The sequence below is a fragment of the Mauremys mutica genome, unplaced genomic scaffold, assembly GCF_020497125.1.
Source record: "Mauremys mutica isolate MM-2020 ecotype Southern unplaced genomic scaffold, ASM2049712v1 Super-Scaffold_100270, whole genome shotgun sequence".
Classification (NCBI taxonomy): domain Eukaryota; kingdom Metazoa; phylum Chordata; order Testudines; family Geoemydidae; genus Mauremys; species Mauremys mutica.
In genome coordinates, this window is record NW_025423299.1 from 219,556 (window position 1) to 227,690 (window position 8,135).

At 57.2% G+C, this 8,135-nt stretch overlaps 1 long non-coding RNA gene across 1 annotated transcript; it reads right to left on the bottom strand.

The window, feature by feature from the left end:
* Positions 1-6,943: 6,943 nt before the first annotated feature.
* On the bottom strand, positions 6,944-7,668 carry LOC123360518. Its single transcript, XR_006576028.1, has 2 exons — positions 7,416-7,668; positions 6,944-7,083 (listed from the first exon to the last, which is right to left on the bottom strand). It is a non-coding gene; the product is annotated as an uncharacterized LOC123360518 (long non-coding RNA).
* Between the last annotated feature and the right edge of the window lie 467 nt (positions 7,669-8,135).

An 8,135-nucleotide genomic window follows, 5' to 3' on the forward strand; every position in this document is an offset into this window, starting at 1 on the left:
GTGCTGACAGCTCCAAGGGAAGGCTTAAAAGCTACAGAGCAACCGAGGTCAGGGCCAGAGGAAGGCAGGACCATGCCTATGCATGGACAGCAGACAGCCACAGAGACACCCGGCCAGCCTGCTCCCTGCTCCCTGCTATGCCAAACCCCCACTGAAGACGTGCTTAATCCACTTGCTGATCAGGAGGAAAACCTGCCAAAATCAGTGTGCGAGGAGAACCCGCTTGGCTCGGAAGGAGCGACGAAAAAGAGCGAGTGAAAAAAATAATCACCAAGAGAGAGAGTGAAAAGAACGTGAAAGGCAGAGAAATAAAGGGAGAGAAAAAACCATTAGAAAAAGAAGGAAAGAAAGGAAGAGCGTGAAAGGTAGAGGGGAAAAAAGAAAGCAAGAACATACAAGCTAGAGAAGGAAAGGAATGAAAAAGAACGAATGAACCACAAGCGCTAGTTGAAGCTGGCATAGGACAGTCAGAGAAAGGACAGACTGACCCATTAAGTAAGGTTGCACCCCAGATTCTCCATGTTGGGGGCACAGGCCTCCCATTTCCATCCTGGCCCTGCTTGGGTTGACCATCCATAGGTGCCTACTGGCACCCCCATGCTCCATGGAGGGGACAAGCCCCCCCCCATACCCTCCCCTTGGGACACGGGCTCTCCCCAATCATGACTCCCTTCCTGCACGCTCCTGGGAATGGGGGGGAAAGTGGGGAGAAGGCGTGTGCTGAGCAGCACCGTGAGTGTCTCTCTCTGGGGCGAAGGAAGAGGATATTTTTTGAACCAGAAGGAAAGAGCAGGGGGTGGGGGCGTTTGTGGAGCCAGGGCGCACACCAGAGAGAGGAACTGAACGCAGCCCAGGGTGAGCCCAGTGCCAGTTGGAGCCGAGACGCCTGCATCTGGAGGACCATCTCCAGAACCTACCTTGATGGTGCCGTCCATCACCGCTCCCACATGGAGCTTCCCGCCTAGACCTCCCTGGACGAGATGAGGTGGTGCATTGGCAAAGGGGGCTGTTTGAGCGTGTGTGTGCGTGTGTGTGTGCGTGCGTGTCTGCACACATCTAATTTTGGGAAGTGATGTCACAAACTGCTGGGTTTCCTATTGGTGTGACTGATTTTTGCAAAGCTTCCCCCCCCCCCCCCCACACACACACATCTTCTCTTGGCGCTAGGGCTGGGTGGCTTTCAGCAGTGGCACAGGGCGGAGAATCGGGGAGCTGGGGGGGGGGGAGAAAGGGTGCACGGGAGGTCACGGAGATAAGAATCACATTTAGCCCTTGCACGGAAATGCTGGTGCACTCACGCACTGCCACGCCTTCTAGTACCATGATTATTTATCTGAACAACAGCAGCACCTACAGAGACCGGGGCAGAATCAAACCCCGCTTGTGCAGGGGGCTGCACAGACACAGAGACAGTCCCTGCCCCAGCTGAGATCAGGCCCCGTTGGGCCAGGCGCTGCCCAGACACAGCGAGAGACAGGCCCTGCCCCAGAGAGTTTACAGGCTCCACACCCAAAAAGTGGGAGGAGAAACAGAGGCCCAGTGTCACACAGCAGCACTGAGAGTAGAACCCAGGAGTCCTGGCTCCTCCTGCTCTAATCACTAGACCCCACTCTGCTCCTAGAGTTGGGGACAGAACCCAGGAGTCCTGGCTCCCCAAAAGGGCAGGAGTGGGGTCTAGTGGTTAGAGGAAAGGAAGATGGGTGTCAGGACTCCTAAGTTCCAGTCCCAGCGCTGGGGTTAGAGTGGAGTCTTGTAGCTTAGCACAGGTGGGGCTGGGAGCCAGGACTCCTGGGTTCTTCCCATCCCCCCATGAACCACCTTGCACAGCAGGAGGGGGCTGGGCAGGAAGTGGTGATGGGGTGAAAACTACCAAGAAATGCAAATCCTAGAAGGAGCCTGTGCCAGGAACCGGGTGGTACAGAAACCACGGCCCCATCTCCACCTCTGATCCCCCCTTGGCTGGCACTAGATCGTGCCCCCTATGCCCCCAATCTGCCCCCTGTGAGCCCTGGGGGGCAGGGAATAGCCATGGTGCTGGGCCCCCCATCCAACTGAAGTATTCAGTGTCAGTGACCCAAGGTGTGTGCACAGAATGGGGATGGCGGGTGTGTTGGGGTGGGGGGTAAGATGGATGGAGGGATGGATTTCTGCATGTGTTTGTGTTTGTGTGGTTTTCTGCAAGGGTTTTCTGGGAGGGGTGTTATTACAGCTGTGAGGGTTGTGTTTGTGACTATGCAAGTGTGTGTGTTGAGGTTGGCTGGATTTGTGCAGCCAACATGTGGGAGCGAGGGGCTGGGGCTGGGTTGCAACACGGCCCAGAGTCCTGTGCTGCCCCTTTGTTACCCAACGCGGGGCAGGGTGGGGGATGGCCTGGGAGACCCGCTAAGAAAGGCGCTTCTGGTGGGTTTATGTGTGGGTCACGCTGTCCCCGGCTGGATAGACCCCTCTAGGTCAGAACCAGTCTCAGCCTGGGTCAGACTCCGGGAGCCGAGCCCCCTCTGTCGCCACCACCATGTCTATTGGTCTCCTGGAAAGGTCCATTCTCATTGGTAGCTGTCCAGTGGCAGTGAGTTCCACAGGCCTCGGCACACGCTGTGTGGGGCAGGAGGTCCTTGTGTTGGGAGGAGTGGGAGTGAACTGTGTGTGGTTGTTTATCTGAGCACAGTTGCGAATATTCTGGTGTGTGTGTGTGATTGTGAGTGTGGCTGGGGGTATGATTGTTTCTCTCTTTGGGGGTTGGGCTAGCATGCCCCGCTGGGTGTGTTGTGTGTGAATGTTCTTCGGATTGTGTGAGTCCCTTTGTGCATCAATGTGTGTGTGTGTGTGTGTGTGTGTGTGTGTGTGTGTGTGTGTGTGTGTGTGTGTGTGTGACTTGCTGCAGGATACAAAATCCTGCAAAGCCGCCACCACACACACACACACACACACACAGAGCGGGGCTCAGCCCCACCAGCAGGGGGCAGCAGGGACACACACGTCTCTCCTGGGCCAGCTTGGACAATTTCCCATCACGACCCGGCACAGTGCTGGTGCCCCCACATGGGGGTGGGCAGTGACCGGGCGGGCGGGGGGGGCAGATGTGCTGGATTCAGATGGAAGCACTTTGGGAAAATCAGTCAAGGCCCTTAGCAGAGCTGAGACACAGACCCAGTGACCCCTGCACCACCCTGGGAGGGGAGTGGGGTCTAGTGGCCAGGGAGGCAGCTGGGCACCCGGACCCCTGGGTTCTATCCCTGGCTCTGGGAGTGGAGGGGGTCTAGAGCAGGAGGACTGGGAGCCAGGACTCCTGGGTTCCATAGGGGAGACTGTTTTTTCCTGTGCTCCCCTCCCTAGAGATCCCAGCCCAGCCCCCTAGTGGAGAGTGAGTGGGAGCCGGGGAAGTTGCTCTCCCACTTCACAAACATGATTCAAACCCCCCCAACCATGGGCTGTGACCCCCCCCTTCCCCAGGCAGACAGCAGAAGGCCCACCCTCCCCGTCCAGAGAAGGGGGGATCTAGTTGCATAGTTACAGAGAAACCCCACACAGCACCCTGGGGTTGGCAGAGACCCAGCCTGGGGTGCAGGGAGCTGGGGGAGAGAAGAGACATGTGGGGTGGGGGTGAAATGTTGGTCCAGGGAATCTGAGTCACTCCCAGGACATGCTGTGCAGGGGGGAGCACAGGGGCAGGGAGAGAGCCCCAGCCCCACGGAGCCCCAGAGGGATATTGGGGGCATGGGAGGGGATGGAGGGAGGAGAGACCCAGCCCCATAGACCTCTAGAGGCAGCGGGATATGGGGGGGTAGGAGAGGGGATGGCAGAGGAGAGACCCAGCCCCATAGACCCCCAGAGGCAGGAAATGAGGGGAGAAGGGGGGAGGGAGGGATCCAGCCCTATAGACCTGTAGGGGCAGGGAGATATTGGGGGCAGGAGGGGAGAAGTGGGGTTGGCAGAGACCCAGCCTGGGGTGCAGGGGAAACGGGGTGGTTTGGAGGGAACTGGGGAGGAGAAGAGACACAGGACAGGACACATGTTGGGACAGGGAAACTGACTCGCTCCGAATACATGCGGAGCAGGGCAGGGCGGAGGCAGATCATGCTGGTCCCTGGGTAATTTCGGGGGGTTCTGATTCCCCACTCAGCCGGGGGGCTCCCCTCTGGGCTGAGGAGCCCTGGGGTGGGCGGGTGCAGGGGCTGGGTGTGTGTGTCAGGCTGGGGGAGCTGCCTGGGCAGAGGGGCTGGAACCAGGGGCGGCTCCAGGCACCAGCACACCCAGCGCCTGGTTGGGGGACAAGCTGCAGGGGGGGGGGGGGCTCTGCTGGTCACCGCGAGGGCAGCAGGCACCCCAGCCCCTCCCCCACTCTACCCTCCTCGCCCCCCTCCCCTCCCAGAGCTGGGGGAGAACCCAGGAGTCCTGGCTCCCAGCCCTGCCCCTCCCCCATATTTCCATATGGCTCCATCAAACAGCCTCCGCCCCCCGGAGTGGGGAGAGACGAGGCCAAGGGAGAAGCAGGCGCGGCCGGGGCTCTCTGGGGGCGGGGCGGGGATGAGGAGTTGCGCTGGAGGGGGGAGGTGTCAGGTTGACCCAGGGACCCGCCCTTACCCGGGCTGGAGAGGACGGAGGCGCCCCGGGGCAGGCTGGGAGTTGTAGTTCCTGGCTCGTCTCAGAGCAGAAGTGACGGCCGGTTACTCAGACAACACGCCCCCTCCCGGTGCACTCTGGGAAGCGTAGTTCTCTCTCTCTCTCACACACACTCGGCCTCTATTGGAGGAGGGGCCGTTACTCGTCACTTCGCCGCGCCCCTCCCCGCTCCCTGATTGGCGGAGAGAGCGCGGGACAGAGACTCGGCGCGTGGGGGGAGGCCCCGGTTCCCTCGACCTGAGGCTTCGCTGCCCCCTCCCCCCCCGGGCGCGCGCTGCGGCCGTTGGGATTCGAATCCCGCGTGGGATCCGGGCCGGGGGGGGGCCCAGGGCAGAGGCAGCGCGGAGTGAAAGGGCTTCACCCCCCCCCAGCTGGGCCTGGGGGGCAGCAGCGGGGGGGGGTGGGGCTGAGCTGCCTGGGAGCAGCCCCACAAGCGGCAGCCTGGGGCCGCGGGGCCCCTCAGCCCCACCCCAACCTCCCCCAACAGTGTCCCCCCCCGCTGTGACCCTCCCGCCAGCCCCGCCCCCAGCGTCCCCTCCCCCACCCTGTCTGCTCTGCCCGGCCTTTCCCTTCGCCCCCCCCCCCGCGTCCTCAGCGCTCCAACCCCCCATCCCTGTCCTCACCACGCCACCCTCCTCCTCCCCCTCAGCGCCCTGCTCCTAATTGATTCCAGCCAGGGCCGTCCTTAGGATTTATGGTGTCATCAGACCCTCCTCTCCCTCCCTCCCTCCCTCCGTGAAAGCAGCAGCAGACAATCATTTCACACCTTTTTTCCTGGGTTACCTGAGCAGCTGCCATACCACGGCAAGCATGGAGCCCGCTCAGCTCACCGTCACACCGTACGTCTCCTGGGTTCTGGCAGACATGGGACTGCATTGCTACACAGCAGCAGCTCATTGTCTTTTGGCAGCAGAAGGTGCATTATGATTGGTAGCCATTGTCATTGTACTCCTAGGTGCTCTTTTAGCTGATCTCAGTGAGATCAGTTGGGGCGCCTGGGCAGACAAGGGAGTGACGCAGACAAGTCATTCCCATCTTCTGCCAAGCAGCCAGGAGAGGACGATGGCTAGCAGTTGTACTGCCCCGTTTGCTACCAGCCTAAGCTGTACAAGCTAGATGGATCAAAACAAAAAATTGACCTGATTTGTTTTGTGAAATCAATGGCCTGCTAAACCCAGGGTTTTGAGTTCAATCCTTGAGGGGGGCCATTCTGTGTGACAGTTGTTTGTGTTTCTTCTTGATGCAAAGCCACCCCTTTTGTTGATTTTAATTCCCTGTAAGCCATGCCGTCAGTCGCCCCTCCCTCCATCAGAGCAATGGCAGACAATTGTTTCACACCTTTTCTCAGCGCAGAACCGGAAGCTGCAAAAGCAAAACCAGGCAAGGAGGCGACAGCAGTGCGGTGACAAGAGTGATGAGGACATAGACATGGTCATAGACTTCTCACAAAGTATGGGCCGGGCAATGTGCCCCGGCAATGTGCACATCATGCTGATGAGCTCAGCATGGTCACCTGTGCTGATCAGCACACCATGCTGGCCAAACAGGAAACGAAATTAAGAAGTTTGCAGGCCTTTTCCTGTCTACCTGGCCAGTGCATCTGAGTTGAGAGTGCTGTCCAGAGCGGTCACAATGGAGCACTCTGGGATAGCTCCGGAGGCCAATACCTTCAAATTGTGTACACACTACCCTAAATTCGACCAGACGAGGCTGAGTTCAGTGCTAATCCCCTCGTCGGAGGTGGAGTAAAGAAATCGATTTAAAGAGCCCTTTAATTTGAAAAAAAGGGCTTTGTCGTGTGGATGGGTCCAGGGTTAAATCGAGGTAACGCTGCTAAATTCGACCTAAAGTCATAGTGTAGACCAGGCCTCCGAGGGATTTTATAGCTACTGGCTGGCTGGGTGTCCAAAAAAGGGAGCAACCCTCCCCTCCCGCTTCCATTGATCACACTTGGTAACTACTAAGCAGAATCACAGAATCATAGATTGATTTGCTGGGTCTCCTGCAGGCCTTCCTAACAGCACAGCAGGGCTGCTCTTGGTTCTGCACAATGTTGTTTCGTTTAGCAGTGACTGTGAAGGCACTTCCAGCTATTTGGCCGTGGGAACTCTGGTATTAAGTGGACACCCTGTGTATGGCTGTACTGCTTGTAGATTTATATATTCTGTATTGATGTTACCAAATGGATTATTTTGTAGCTGTCTGCTATAATTTGTTTAACTTGTATGAAATATGAATATGCTCCCTCAGACTTAACTACCTGCCTTTCACACACTCCCTGCCCCTCGCTCTCTGGGGTGGGAACAAGCCACCAGCATGTGTGTCCATTGGATTTTTTTTTATTTAATTACTTCTCATTGTTAAATTATTTATGAGTGTTTTTTAAATTTCATTGCAGTGCATTTTCTTCCTGCCACTGTCACCTGGCAGCTCAGGGATGTGAGATTCTCCTCCATTGCGTTTCTGCCTATGGAAAAAGAAGAGAGATCACACCTCAGTACTTTTGGAAATAAAAGCAACCTGGAAACAAACCAGCTGTCTCCTCAGTGTTCAGTTTGTGTCTCTGTTGGTGCAGTTGATGTGTGTGCAGCATGTGTGGTGCACAGGGGCACTATGTGCTCACATGGGAATTCACCACCCTTGGTGCAGGATTTGACTTGTTCCTGGAGTGAATGTAGCACTGTGGAGTGTCAGGCACAGGCTGCATGACCCCCTCCATTTATCCTTGGCGCAGATACAGCCCAGGCAGCTCTACTGCAACCTCCTGCCCTCCACCATCATCTGCACTAGCCCACCTGTCAAGGCAGGAGGGGAATGTTGCTCCATGGATCCTGGCTCTCAGATGGGACTGCCCTGGGATGGGGGTGTGTGGTTGCATCCATTAGGTCACCAGACTGAGCCTTCTAATATCCTTGGTGATTGTTCCCAAGATCCAGGACTTTGTGCTCAAACAAAGAAACATCTCCCAGCTTCCTGGTTGAAAATAAGGCCCTTTCCTTGCAACATACAGGAAGCAGCTCTTCACCCCAGATGGGACTTGAACCCACAATCTCTAGCTTCGGAAGCCAAATGCCTTATCCATTAGGCCACTGGAGCCCTGATGTACAGCTGCTGAAGAGATGGAAATTTCCTCTCATAAATGCACATTCCTCGCATTTGCTTCAACACTGAATAGCCCCTTTATGTGCCTTACAGAAATGTCTGCATCCCCTGCCAGCGAGGCTACTGGGCAGGTGGCTGACAGAGCTGAGCACCACCTTTCTGCCAGCCATCTTTAGAGAAGAACCCCACCCTAGAGTCACCCCTCCCTCCTTCAGCACCTCCACGGCTGTGGCTCTGAGCAGCAGTAGGATGATTAGGGGGTGAATCTGGGGCTGGAAGAGGGGTAAGGTCAGCCTGTAAAGAGGAACCAGGGGGAGGCTGTGGGCTGCTGGTTGGTTGTTGGGATCAGAGCCTCTAGACCAAAGCTGCACAGTGACCTGACACCCAGGGCTATAAGGCCGACATAGTGACCC